This window comes from Trichosurus vulpecula, chromosome 3, assembly GCF_011100635.1.
Source record: "Trichosurus vulpecula isolate mTriVul1 chromosome 3, mTriVul1.pri, whole genome shotgun sequence".
NCBI lineage: Eukaryota > Metazoa > Chordata > Mammalia > Diprotodontia > Phalangeridae > Trichosurus > Trichosurus vulpecula.
In genome coordinates, this window is record NC_050575.1 from 153156272 (window position 1) to 153171831 (window position 15560).

Here is a 15560-nt window from a genome sequence, read left to right on the forward strand (position 1 = left end):
GAGAGAGAGAGAGAGAGAGAGAGGAGATAGTTGCATTCAGACTCATCTCTCTGATTTTGAGCCTTGGTGGAGACATCGTTAGAGAGGAATGTTAACAAACAGGAGACAACAATCACTAAATAGAGGCCCCAAGACAATTCAGAGGCAAAAACAGAACAATCCCCCAAGCAGAAAACAATCGATGCTTTTGTGCCTGCTCAATAATTATCTCTCACAATTACGAGCCAGTGGGCAAGGCCAATGAGGACCTTCGAAGGGGAAGGGAGGGAGGGGGTGCAGTTGTGAGAGTTTCGGAGAAATCCTATAGTCCTTGGAGCGCCAAGTCCTGAAGTCCTTTCCCAACACACGTCCTAAGAATATTTCTTTTGGCGCCTGAACAGGGCACAATGGAGGCCAATCCCACAACTTCCGATTAGATTTCTTCCTTATTCTCTCTCTCTCTCTCTCTCTCTCTCTCTCTCTCTCTCTCTCTCTCTATATATATATATATATATATATATATATATATATATATACTCTACCTTCCTCATCTATATGCCTCTCATTAATTTATAATTTTAGTCCTGACCGCCTCTTCCTTCTTCCCTGTCCACTCTTTTCTACAAATGCTTCCATGATGCTGGAGGGGCCATAGAAAGCTTTTGCTATATTCAGGCAGGCCCCATCTTTGCCCCCTCCACACCCCCATTTATTATGCTGATTCATAGCTGTGGACCTTTACACAGGGTGTTTTCTCTACTTAGAATGCTCTTCCTCTTCTGATTATTAATGTTCTGTCTAGGTCCCCATCTCATCCTCTCCAAGAAGCCCTCTCTTACCACCTCAGTCCATGTTAGGATCCTAGGATATTAGATGGAGAGCTAGAAGGATCATAGACATCTTGTAGTCTTCCTCTCTCATTTTACAAGGGAGGAAACTGAGGTTCCAGACAGTGGTATAGCAGAAAGAGTACTGGCTTTGGAGCCTGAAGCTGTGACTTTGAATCTTTATTTTGCCTCTGACTCTCTGTGTGACCTGGGGCAAGGCACAGCCTCATGAATAAAATGAATGGCATGTAGTAGGAGCGCAACAAATATCTGTGGTTGATCGATTAAATAATGGGACCAAATTAAGATGCCTGTAAGGTCCCTTCCAATTCTAAATTCCTATAGAACTTACCTGTATCTCACATTTTGGCTACTCGATTAATTAAGCTCTAGTGCAGTGGAAATTTCATATATTGAATTCAGAGTTACAAGATGCAAGATCAAATCCCTGCTCTGCCCCTTAATAGCTATATGACCTTGGGTATGACTTTTTACCTCCCTGAGACAGTTTTCTCATCTGTGAAATGGAGATAATAACTTTTACCCTACCTACCTCACAGGATAATTATGAAGATTAAATGAAATAACCAGCATAAAGCATTTTATAAACCATATTAATGTTAGCTGTTAATACTACCACTATTAGGGATAGGGACTGGATTTGTGATTTTACTGGTACAAAAAAGTCCTGAGTAAGCAAACTCCATCTACCAATGTAGATGCCCCAAACTCAGCAATTTATAGTTCTAGAGAATTATCTAGAACGCAGAGATTAGGAACTTTCTCAAAGTCCCTCAACCATAGAGTTGAGGAAGAAATTCTTCAGAGGAAGAATTTGAATCCAGGTCTTCCTGACTTTGAAAATGGCCCTCTCCACCATGCTGTCTTAGCATCATCACCCCTCTCCCCCCGCCCCATGATCACTACATTAAACAACACAACAAAAACAATCAGAAGTATTACACTCAACAAAAACTCCTCCCTGCTATCCTGTCACTGATTGTTCCTTGTATAGACAGTTTTGCTTCATCAGTTCCATTTCACACTTCTTAAAGGTGAGAGCATCATAGCTCAGTCTTCTGTCTCATATACAGAGAGCCTAGTCACATAGTAGCTGCTCCTTTGTTGACTTAATTTTACTCATAACCAGATATTCCTTTCTCTTGGGGTTCTCTGAGTAGCTGAAGAGGTATTGGGAATTTTGGTGCATTCTGTATTACTTGGGAAGGAAAACATAATGTGATAGAAAGGGCACAGTGGCTTTGGAGTTAGAAGACCTGGGTTCAGCTCCCATAAATGCTCCTCACAACCTTTGTGATCTTGGGCCAGTCTTTTAACCTCTCTCAGATTCAGTTTCCTTATCCAGTCTCTGGGGTTCTCAACCATTCTGAGTCCTTATATTCCTTGACTCTCAGTATCATCTTCAAGTATCTCTCTATTCAAATGAAATATGAAAAGGAATAAATTCTAGAGTTTACGATGTATATGCATGTAAGCAAAATGTTTATTTTTCATAAATAACATTTTATTTAGAATATAACATTTTCTAGGAGGACAAAGTTTTTAAAAGTTTATCAGGATACAGTCAAATAAATTAGTGAGAACCTTGATTCTATTTCTTGTTTCAGTGCTTTTATTTTCTATACAGTTTTTGATTTGAAATTGATTGAAAACAGGACTGTGAATCTTAATTCACAGAGTTTAATTGTTATAAATGGAATTAAAATCTTGTAAGCACTCTCAGTAAAAATGGGATATGGTTCTCCAAGGATATGCCAAAAACAATGTCCCTCCACTAATTAGAAATCAATTTAGAATTTCTGGTTATTGTTGAGATTAGCTCATTTTTCATTGAGTCACTGTTGTTGATTTATTCTAGCTCAACATAAAAGGATTTTGTATCTAAACCTCATTCATTTGGTTTTGGTCAGTAGGAATTATTTCTTCAACTGTCTCTTTCAAATTTTTCAGATGCATTATTAATGTTCCTCCTTTTCCCAGTATGCCCCTGTCTTGTCATTATCCTGTCTGTAATTCACATTTTTTCCCCATTAACATGACTTCTTTTGGAATATTTCAGTAGAATAATATTGATATTTAGTATATATTCCATGTACCCCTTGACAAGTTTCTCAGGCTCCCAGGGGATGTCTATACCCTTGCTTGAAAACCTCTGGCCTAGGTGATCATTAAGGTGCTTTCTTCTAACTCTAAATCCAATGATCCTAAAGGAAGATTAAATATTAGTTATGAGAATTCCTACTTGTGATATGGAACCTAAACCTGTCTCTTACTTGGGCCATTGTTACAGCTCATTAAGGGAAAACCTTTCAATGTCAAAAGATTCAGACCTATCTTTACCTATTAGTCACAAAATAGAACTCCAGAAGTGTGTTCGTTAGAGACCACCTTGTCTACATTCCTAAGAATATAGGACAAGATAAGCTCTGTTCAAAAGGTCAGGGAATGTCAAAATGAGACTTTGTTCCCCCTTCTCTGGATAGCTCCAAACTGAAGATGTCTAAAATGGCTTTCAAGTTGAAGCTATTTTGGTTCTTGAGGCTTTCATGACTCAAGACAGTTGCTGGGCATGTGTTGACTGGACAAATGATGCAGCGCCTATAGTTTTAGGCTGCCATTTTTACACCAGTATAATAATGGTTTCTGGGCAAGGAGATCAATGGGAGATAAAAATATATTTCTGTTGCATCTGGGTGCTAGCTCTCAACCGCTCACTGGCTCAGGGCCGCCCTGTGTGGATGTCTAAATTGAAAACACCCAAGACCTGAAAAAGATGCCACAGGAGAGACAATTTTTTTTAGCTCAGTGATACGTGGCATCACTCTCCTTCGCTGTCCTCCCCATTAATCAGGAGGGAAGGATTTTGAAAATATTTGCAGACACATGGTGTCATAGAAAGAGCATTAGACTGGGAATCAGGAATACTGGGTCACAAATCATAGACTGAGAGCTGGAAGGGACCTTGAGGCCACCTAATCTAACCTCTCCTCTTATGGGTAAGGAAACTGAGTCCCAGAAAGGTGAAATGCACCTTTGACTCTGTCGAGACCTAGTTTCCTTCAAAGTTCAGCTCAAGTGCCACCTTTTACATAAAATCTTTCCTCATTGCTTCAGCTGCTACTGCATCTCCCTGTCCTGACCCCCAAATAACCCTGCATTTATTTTCTACGTGCTGGCATGTGCATATGTGGTCTCTTTTGATAAAATGTAAGCAAGCACTTCGAAGAGATGGACTATTTCTTTTTCTTTTCCCTTTCTTTCTTTTCCCTTTCTTTCCTTTCCTTTTTATTCCCTTCCTTTTTCTTAAATTCATAGTGCCTAGCATAAGAGTACTTATTGACTGATTTAACCCTAGGCCCTCTAACTTCAAATTCAAAGTTATTTTTCTTTGGACCACACTGACTCTTACTTGCTGTGTGACCTTGGACATGTCATTTTCTCTGGACTTTAGTTTCCTTGTCTGTAAAATTAAGAAATTAGACTGGATCAAAGGCTCTTAAACATTTTTCGGTGGCAGGAATCCTTTGGTTTAAAGAAAATTTTAGCATATTCCTTGGAATAAAAATTTTAAAAATGAAATAAAAATATCTTTTTAAAATGATATTTTATTTCTTACTAAGTAGATGTAAAGACAATTTTTTTATTTTTTTATTTTTTGCTTTTCTTTTTGCTTTTTGGCAGGGCAGTTTGGGTTAAGTGACTTGCCCAAGGTCACGCAGCTACTACATGTGTCAAGTGTCTGAGGTCGGATTTGAACTCAGGTCCTCCTGACTCCAGGGCTGGTGCTCTACTCACTGTGCCACCTAGCTGCCCCAAGTAAAGACAATTTTTAACATTCATTTTTAAAAATTTTTGAGTTCTAAATTTTCTCTCTCCCTCCTTTAGCTCCCTCTTCCTTAAGATAAGATAAGCAATTTGATATAGAGTATCTATGTGTAATCATGTAAAACATATTTCCATATTAATCATGTTGTGAAAGAAGAAACAGACCAAAAGAAAAAAAACCATGAAAAAATAAAGTAAAAAATAATATGCTTTGATTTGCATTCAGACTCCATCATATCTTTCTCTGAATGTGGATAGTATTTTTCATCATGAGTCCTTTGAAATTGTCTTAGCTAAGTAATTCATAGTTACTCTTCATAAAATTTTGCGGTTGCTATGTGCAATGTTCTTTTGGTTCTGCTCACTTCACTCAGCATCAGTGCATGTAAGTCCTTCCAGGTTTTTCTGAAATCCACCTGCTCATCAATTCTTATAGAGCAATAGTATTGCATTATATTCATATACCACAACTTGTTCAGCCATTCCCCAATTGATGGGCATCCCCTCAATTTCCAATTCTTTGCCACTACAAAAACGGCTGCTATAAATATTTTTGTACAAATATGCCCTTTTCCTTTTTTAAAAAATCTCTTTGGAATACAGACCTAGTAGTGGTATTGCTGGATCAAAGGGTATGCACAATTTGGTTGCACTTTGGGCACAGTTTCAATTTGTTCTCCAGAATGGTTGGATCAGTTCACAACTTCATCAACAATGCATTAGGGTCCAGATTTTCCCACATGCCCTCCAGCATTTATCATTTCCCTCTTCTGCCAGATTAGCTAATCTTATAGGTGTGATGTGGTACCTCAGAGTTATTTTAATCTGTAGCTCTATAATCAATAGTGATTTAGAGCATATTCTCATATAACTATACATAGCTTTGATTTCTTCATCTGAAAACTGCCTGTTCATATCCTTTGATCATTTATCATTTGGGGAATGATTTGTATTCTTACAAATTTGACTCAATTCTCTATATATTTGAGAAATGAAAACATTTTACATGTCATGATGCTCTCTATCTCTTGTTTAGTCATAAATTCTTCCCTTCTCTCTAGATCTAACAGGTAAACTTTCTTGCTCTCTTAATTTGCTTATTGCAGGGATCCCTTTGCTGGTGCTGAAGCAGGATTCTTTTGCTTTGCCTGTACCTGGATCTGGGTCACAGTCCTGGGTGGTGGTTCTGGGGTGAGGAGCACTGGCATGGTGGAACTTGTGGCAGCGATGGAGAGAGAATCCTCCTTAGAGTTCCAAGGCAGAAAGGAGTGCTTGTGGTCACTCACAGACCAGAGCACAGACTGGGAGAGGAGTAAACACCTCTCCTTTGATCATACAACCTTGGAAGGAGTGAAAATTTACAGGTCCCCAGAAGTATCTCTGAAAACAGCTGCACAAAACCCCTAAGGCTTGGGACAGTACACTCTCCACACTGGAAGCAGAATCCTACCTCAACAAAGAGCTAAAAAATCAAGTAATTGGCTGGGAAAATGAGCAAACAGTGGGGGAAAAAGTCAGACTATAGAATCTTCTTTTGGTGGCAAAGGAAGATCAAAACATACAACCAGAAGACAACAAAATCAAAGTTCCTACATCCGAAGCCTCCAAGAAAAATTTTAATTGGTCTCAGGCCTTGGAAGAACTCAGAAAGGAGTTTGAAAATCAAATAAGAGAAGTAGAGGAAAAATTGAGAAGAGAAATGAGTGATGCAAGAAAATCATGAAAAACAGGTGAGCAGCTTGCTAAATTGGGAGACCCGCCCCAAAATACTGAAGAAAATAACATCTTAAAAATAGACTAACCCAAATGGCAAAAGAGGTCCAAAAATCCAATGAGGAGAAGAATGCCTTCCAAAGCAGAATTGGCCAAATGGAAAAGGAAGTTCAAAAGCTCACTAAAGAAAATAATTCCTTAAAAATTAGAATGTAGGGAAGCTAGGTGGCACAGTGAATAGAGCACCAGCCATGGAGTCAGGAGGACCTGAGTTCAAATTCAGCCTCAGACACTTGACACACTTACTAGCTGTGTGACCCTGGGCAAGTCACTTAACCCCAATTGCCCTGCCTTTACTCCCTCCAAAAAAAATTATAATGTAGCAAATGGAAGCTAACGACTTTATGAAAAATCAAAAAATTATAAAACAAAACCAAAGGAATGAAAAAATGGAAGACAATGTGAAATATCTCATTGGAAAAACCACTGACCTGGAAAATAGATCCAGGAGAGACAATTGAAAAATTATTGTACTACTTGAAAGCCCTGATCAAAGCCTAGACATCATCTTTCAAGAAATTATCAAGGAAAACTGTCCTGATATTCTAGGGTAAGATAGAAATGGAAAGACTCCACTGATCACCTCCTGAAAGAGATCCCAAAAAGAAAACTCCCAAGAATGTTATAGCCAAATTCCAGAGTTCCCAGGTCAAGGAGAAAATATTGCAAGCAGCCAGGAAGAAACAATTCAAGTATTGTGGAAACACAATCAGGATAATACAAGATTTAGCAGCTTCTACATTAAGGGATCAGAAGGCTTGGAATATGATATTCTGGAGTTTAAAGGAGCTAGGATTAAAACTAGGAATGAAGAGAGAGAGAGAGAGAGAGAGAGAGAGAGAGAGAGAGAGAGAGAGCGCGAGCAAAATCAGTTATGGCTGCTAATGGCCACTGTCATAATAGTTAGAGCTGAACAGGCTGACTTAGCTGTACTGTTAGTTTGTTTTTGGGAAGACCCCAGCACAGGGTTGGAGAGGTTTTGGGATGGCGAGGCTCCGTGTTGTGATATTGTGTATTAAATGTTTTACTGCTCTGATAGATTGGATAAATGGCTTGTGGGATATGGTTCTCTGGTGTCTGAATAAATTTTGGTTTACTTCTTCTACCTTCTACGTGGAGAGTCTCGTAAACTTTGAGATACAGAGCTACATAGGCATTTTGACAATTATCATCTACATTGTTATTATTCCCTTACTGATACAGTATCTCACAGTGTTCTATGGTCTTCTAATTTATTTCTGCTATCTCCCTTTGTGTCTAAGTCATGTTTCCATTTTGACCTTATCTTGGTAAATGGTGTAAGATATTGGTCTATACCCAGTTTCTGCCAGACTGCTTTCCAGTTTTCCCTACAATTTTTTACCAAATAGTAAATTCTTATCCCAAAAGATTAAATCTTTACATTTGTGAAACAGAATGTTACTATTAGTCATTAACTTCTGTGTATTGTGCATCTACTCTGTTCCACTGATCTGCTTTTCTATTTTTAGCCAGTACCTAAGATCTGGTGCTGCTAAACTTACTCCCTTTACATTTTTTTTCATTAATTACTTTGATATTCTTGACCTTTTGTTTTTCCAAATGAATTTTGTTATTTTTTTCTAGCTCAATAAAATAATTTTTTGGTAACTTAAAAAAAAACTAGGAATGATCTACCCAGCAAAACTGAGTATAATCTTTCAGGGGAAAAATGAACATCTAGTGAATTCAAGGAATTTCAATCATTCCTGATGAAAAGAACAGAGATGAATAGAAAATCTGATTTTCAAATACAAGACTCAAGAGAAGCATTAAAAAGTAAACAGAAAAGAGAAATCATAAGGGACTTATTAAAGTTGAACTGTTTACATTCCTACAAGGAAAGATGGTATTTGTAACTCATGAAGGAGAGAGACAGAGACAGAGAGGCAGATGGCATAGGGTGAGTTGAATATGAAGGGATGATATCTAAAAAATAAAACTAAGGGGTGAGAGAGAAACATACTAGGAAAAGGAAAAAGAGAGAGTGGAATGGGGTAAATTATCTCACAGAAAAGAGGCAAGAAAAAGCTTTTACAGTGGAGGGGAAGAGATGGGAGGTGAGAGGGAATGAGTGAACCTCACTTTCATCAGATTTGGCTTAAGGAGAGAATAACATACACACTCAATTGGGTATGGAACTCTATCTTACCCTACAGGAAAATAGGGGGGAAGGGGATAAGTAAAGGGGGATGATAAAAGGGAGGGCAAATGGGGGAGGGGGTAATCAGAAGTAAACACTTTTGAGGAGGAGCATGGTCAAAAGAGAGAATAGGATAAGTGGGGTGGGTCAGAATAGAATGGAGGGAAATATAGTTTTTCACAATATGACTATTATGGAAATGTTTTGCATGACTACATATGTTTAATGTATATACACACATATATACATATATATGTATTTCATTTATATATGCATACATACATAAATACACACAGATATATGTACACATATATATGTACACACACACACACACAGACACATATATACCTATATAGAATTGCCTACCTTCTCAATGAGGGTGAGTGGAGAGGGAGGAAGGGAGAGAATGTGGATCTCAAAGTTTTAAAAACAAATGTTAAAAACTGTTTTTACATGAACTGGGAAATAAGATATATGGGCAATAGGGTATAGAAATCTATCTTGTCCTACAGGAGAATAGAAGGGAAGAGGATAAGAGAAGGGGGTGATAGAAAAGAGGGCAGATTGGAGAACAGGGTAATCAGAATACATGCCTTCTTGGGATGGGGGGGAGGAGAGAGATGGGGAGAAAATTTGTAACTCAAAATCTTGTGCAAGTGAATGCTGTAAACTAAAAATAAATAAATGAATAATAATAATTTAAAAAATCCATCCTGAAAAAATTGTTTCTTGTTGCATTTTAATCTTACTCCAACAACATTACAAATATAAATGATTACAGTAACCCAGTGTTTGGTAAATCCAAAGATCCAAACTATCTGGGCAAGAACTCACTATTAGACAAAAATTGTTGGGAAAACTGGAAAATAGTCTGGCAAAAACCAAACCAACATTACTCCCAATATACCAAGATAAGGTCAAAATGGATAATGATTTGGACATTAAGGGATATCATAAGTAAATTAGGGAAGCATGAAAAATTTTATCTGTCAGATCTATGGATAAAGGAATAATTTATGACTAAACCAAAGAAAGAGAGGATCAAAGGAGTTAAAATGGATAATTTTATTACATTAAATTAAAAGGGTTTTACACAAATAAGAGCAATGCAACAGAAATTAGAAAGAAAGCAGGAAACAGGGAAAATTTTTAATAGCAAGTTTCTCTCTTTAATAACAAGGTCTCAAATTTATAAAAAAAACTTACATCTAGTTCTCAGTTGATAAATGGCCAAGGGATATGAACAGGCAGTTTTTAGAAAGAGAAATAAAAGCCATCAATAATCGTAGGATAAAATCTCTAAATCACTAATAATAATAATCACTCTAAATCACATGGTAGATATGGGGAGGTTGTAACTCATTACAAACAAATTATTATGCCAGAGAAGTGATGCAAAGGTTATCATCAAAGAAATCTGTGATTGAAAAAGATTGACTGGTCATGTGGCAAGGGTGAGGGATAACTGATGGACAAGCTAAGTATTCACCAGCATCCTTGGGCTGTCAGGCTATCTTCAGAATGTTTGTATAGGACATTGGGTGAATCTTGTGATGAATTTATGGGAGCATGTGAACAAGAGTTGCATAGGATGGGAAGACATTAAGTTGGGTTGTAATCGGCATCATTGTAGGGATAATGTTCCAATATCTACTCGGGAAGAAGCTATCTGTAATTCTCCTTTTGAGTTTCTCCCCCAACTTGGTACTTTCAATTTGCAGATTTTATTTCCAGAGGGAAGTTGCTACTCTCAGGTTCTAGAGCATCCCCTGGAAGTACACATTTCTATATGGACTATAGCCTATGAACTCTCACCAGTGTAATGCCCATTATGATCAACTAATAGAACCAATTGCTCTTAGCAAAGGCATTTGCTAAGATGATGAAATAAGAACAGTAGCTACAAAACATCTTTCAATCCCCTGGAACCTGGAGCTCGCTGTCCCACAAACCTGCACAAAATTCCTATGGAGCGGGCACTAAGAGGGTACAAACAATAGGGAGAAACACGTATGGGAAACACATGGTCAAGGCTACTCACTCCTCAAGTGCTTCAAAGCCTTGAACTCCTTTCTTTCCTGGTGTTTTTATGTAGTTCAATTCTTGATTTTTATGACTAGCTCTTTCTTTTGTCTAGAGCCACCTCTCTTTTTTGTTGCCAAAGGTTATCCTCCTTGAAGAAGCTTCTGTGACTGTTCCTTTTTATCTGTGTCTGTCTGGAAAGTACATCTCCCTCAACTCTTCCTTAAACTCTCAAATTGATCCTTCAACTCCTAGATGGAATATTTCCTTCTGGACAAGTAGCTCTGATCCTAAAGAACATGGTCAATGGGAGAAAAGGTTAGAAGAGAAAATCCCATTGTCCTCAACAAGAAGTCTCTAGGGCTTAACTATTTAAGGCTCTGTAAAGGCATGGAATATTTTGTAATTATTATATGGCTCTTTTGACAATCAGAAGCGTTTTTATCTTGTGAAGGGTCAATAGGGTGCCAATGTTTTGCTAATTTATCACCACTTTACCACTTGTTAGTACATTCTGTGATTATATTAGTTGGTTGGTTGATTCTTATATATTCTTTAAAAGAACTGAAATGACATCACTATGTTAGAGTCAAGTAGCAGTGTTTCAACTGTGGCCAATTAGATCAATATAAGCTCAGAACACTCTCCCATAGGTTGAACACACATAGTTCATATGAACAATTAGTGTGGAGATGTGTCTAAATTCGCATGTCTCATGTTTCTTTTGAGCTATTACAATTCTGCTTTGCTCATAAAGCACAACACCTTCTTTGATGCAGGCACACCATGCTGGGAGGTTCTTTGCCAGTATCTTCCATGTCATGCAATCAATCCCAAAGTTCTTCAGAGACACCTGGAGTGTGTCCCTGTATCACTTCTTCTGACCTCTGTGTGAGCATTTGTCTTTTGTGAATCCTCCATAAAATAGTATTTTAGGCAAGTGTACATTTGACATTGGGACAATGTGGCCAGCCCATCGGAGTTTGCGCTCTGTAGCAGAGTTTGAATGACTGGCAGCTTAACTTAAGAAAGGACCTCAGTGTCTGGTACCTTATCCTGCCACGTGATCTTCAGAATTTTCCTAACACAATTCAAATGGAAGTGATTCAGTTTCCTGGTATGGCACTGGTATATTGTCTAGGTTTCACAGGCATACAATAATGAGGTCAGCACAACAGGTCTATAGATCTTTAGTTGGGGCAGGTAGGTAGAGCAATGGATAGAGCACTGGTCCTAGAGTCAGAAGGACCTGAGTTCAAATCTTGCCTCAGACACTTACTAGATTATATTAGTTAACATGGCATGGGAAAACCAACCTTCTCCCTTTATACTTTCAAGAAGACGGGGTTGTGATGAGGTTAGTATGTAGGACAAATAGGACTGGTTGCTTTTCCTTTTTCTACTATGTGCCTTTGAGACACTGGCTTGCCTTCCTCACCATCTCCCTCTGTTAGAACTTTACCCTTGTTTGGTCTCTTCTGATTTATTCAGATTTACTGTTTTATGCTTCTTTTGACTCCTGTGTTTGTATTTTAAAGTTTCTACTCAGCTCTGGTCTTTTCACCAGGAATTCTTAAGAGCTTTTTATTTCATTAAAAGTCATTAATTAGTGGGATTCTTTTACTTTGTTCTCTGGATCTAATAGATCCAGGTAGATTTCTTTCATGATTTCTTTAACTATGATTTCCAGGATCTTTTTTTGTTGTTCAGGCTTTCAGATAGTCCAATTATGCTTAAATGATATCAGTCATTTGATTTTGTTTTTACTACTTCCTATCTTGTGTTTCTATGTTGTCACATAGTTATAGAAATTCTAGCGCTAGAAGAAAAGAAAAAATATAAAGACATAAACATTGGCAAAGAGAAGGAAAAAGTCCTATTTGCAGACAAATAATAGCTTATTTAGAAAACCACAGGGTATCAACAAAAAGGCTATTGACACAATAGCCTCAGTTAAATAAGACTATACAAAATAAATTTACAAGATTGTCAGAATTTCTAATAGTCATAATAAAATCCAAGAGGAAATAATAGAAAAAGAAATCTCTTCCAAAACAACTAAAACATGTCTAAAATATCTGTCAGTCTGCCAACACACACACGACTTACATAAATACTATTAAAACACTTGTTAAGGGGGCAGCTAGGTGGCGCAGTGAGTAGAGTACTGGCTCTGGAGTCAGGAGGACCTGAATTCAAATCCGGCCTCAGACACTTGACACATATACTAGCTGTGTGACCTTGGGCAAGTCACTTAACCCCAACTGCCCTGCCCAAAAAAACCCCCAAAATCCCACTTGTTAAAAAGAAATAGATTACATATGATTGTAGGGATATTCGTTGCTTATGGTTGAGATGAACAAAAATAGTAAACATGATGATACTACTTAAGTTTTAGTACCAAAGTAGTACTTTATAGGGCTGGTCAAAATAATAAAAATTAATTTTAAAAAAGGAAAGCTCTCTAATCTTGAATTATCAAAAAAAGGATAGGAACTAAGGGGGTAATAGCACAGTCAGACCTTAAATTATAAATCAGTAATCATCAAAAATATTTGGTATTAATTAAAAACAGGAAAGTAGATTAATTAAGCAGTCAATAAACATCAGTTAAGCAACAGTTTTTCTCCAAGCACTATGCTTGATGGTGAACCCTCATACATAGCAGTTCTTGCCATCAAGCAGCTTTATATTCTATCAGGGAAGAAATATGTACCAAAATATGTTTACAGAAAATATGTAGAAATAAATACAAAGTGATTTTTGAAGGGGGGGAGGGCACTAATAGCTGGGGACAATCAGAAATGTTCCATGAATAAAGTGTCCTTTGAGCAGAATTTTGAAGGAAACAAAGGGTTCTAAGAGGCAAGGGTGAGCTGGGAGTGCATTCCAAGCATGGAAGATAGCCATCGCAAAGGTATGGTGATGGAGAGAGTCATGTGTGAGAAACAGCAAGAAGTCCAGTTTGACTAGACTATAACATATGGGAAGGGAAATAATATATGATTAGGTCTGAAAGGTATGTTTGGGTCAGTTCTTGAAGGTCTTTAAAAGCTAAACAGAAGAGATGTTATTTGGTACTAGAAATACTGTGGAACCGCCAGACTATTGAGTAGAGGAATGACATGGTTGAACTTGAACATCTAGCAAGATTTGCAAATTATTAACAAACATATGAAAAAATTGCTCTAAATCACCTGTATTAAGAGAAATACAACTCAAAAAACTCTGAGTTCTGCCTCACACCTTGCAAGTTAGCAAAGATGATAAAAGTTGGAAATAGTCAAAGTTGGAGGGTCTATGGAATGGGATACATAGCAATATGCTGTTGGTGAAATTATTAATTGGTGTAATGGTTATGGAAAACAATTTGGAATTAAATAAAAAAGGCAAACAAATGCCCATATCCTTTGACTAAGATATCTCACTGCGAGGCATACAACCCAAGGAGGTAAAGGTCAGAAAAGTCCCATGTGCATCAGGATGTGTATTGCAGCACTTTTTGTGGTAGCATAAAGAATTACAGACCAAGTAGGTACTTATTAATTATGGCTAAACAAATTGTGGTATAAGAGTATAATCAGCTGTTATGGTGCAGTAAAATGACAAATATGAAGAGTTCAGAGAAGCATGGGAAGATTGAAATGACCTTGTTCAGAATAAAGTAAACTGAAACAAGAAACTTTTATTAACAGTGACTACAACAATATAAGTGTGTGTGTGTATGTGTGTGTGTGTGTGCGTGTTTGTGAAACTAAATGCTACGTAATGCATTGATCAAGCTTGGTCCCCAAGAAGAATTGAGAAAATACACCTCCCTCCTTACTCTTCTTGCAGAGGTAGAGGGATCCCAGGTATAGAATGTTACATAGACTGTCAGACTCAATTGATGTGTTGAATGGTTTTGCTGAAGAAATTCCTCCCCTTCCTTTTCTATTTTTAATTTCTTACAAGGAATGGTTTATTGGGGAGGGAAGTGGGGTGTATATATTCAGAAATAAATGTAATGAAAAAACAAAGGACATCGATGCTTTTTTTTAAAGAAGAAAGTGAAAAAAATTCCACTTTCTGGCTAAATGCCTTTCCTTTCTACTCTTTCCTCTACTGGTTTAATCAGACTTTGGACACATATTCTTGCATTTACCTCTTTACCACTTCACTATATGTGTCTTCACCGATCTACATTTGATTGTAGAGGTTCTCACAGGGTTGAAGGCCTTAACTGGCCTACTTGTCAAATCTGTAGACAACACAGAGCTGGGAAGGATATTTATTACATTAGATGGCAGAAAGGATCAAGAGCCCTAAAGATCTTAACAGGTTGGAATGTTGGACAGAATCTGACAATACGAGATTTGGTAGGGAATAAATGAAAAGTTGTACACTTGAATACAAAAAATCAGTAGCATAAACTTAAGATGAGGGAAGCATGGACAAGTAGTTTTCATGAAAAAGACTTGAGGATTTTGGTAGACAACTGCAAAATTAATATGTCAGGGTGAAATGACAGCCAAAAAATTTAATATGATTTTAGGCTTCATTATTAGAAACAGTATCTGGAAAGATGAAGATGCTGTTCCTACTCTACTTTGTGCTGGTCAGTTTAAATGAAAACAATGTGTTCAGTTTTAGGTACCACATTTGAGGAATGCCATTGATGATCTGAACTGCATTCAAAAAAGGGTGATTAGAATGGTGAATGGTCTGGACACCCTGTTATATGAGGCTCTGTTGAAAGAACTGGGAATGTTTAAGCTTGGAGAAGAGAAGACATAGTGAAGATATGATAGGTATATGCTAGTTTTGAGATTCTGTGGGTCTATTATTAGCCAGAGTTGTAAAAAGTCAGGGTGACTAAGACTTTTCTTAGGGCATCAACATCTAGTAGGCACTGATTACACTTAAAATTCTTCAGCAGCTAGAACCAATTGAATCTAACACCTAGTTCGCAA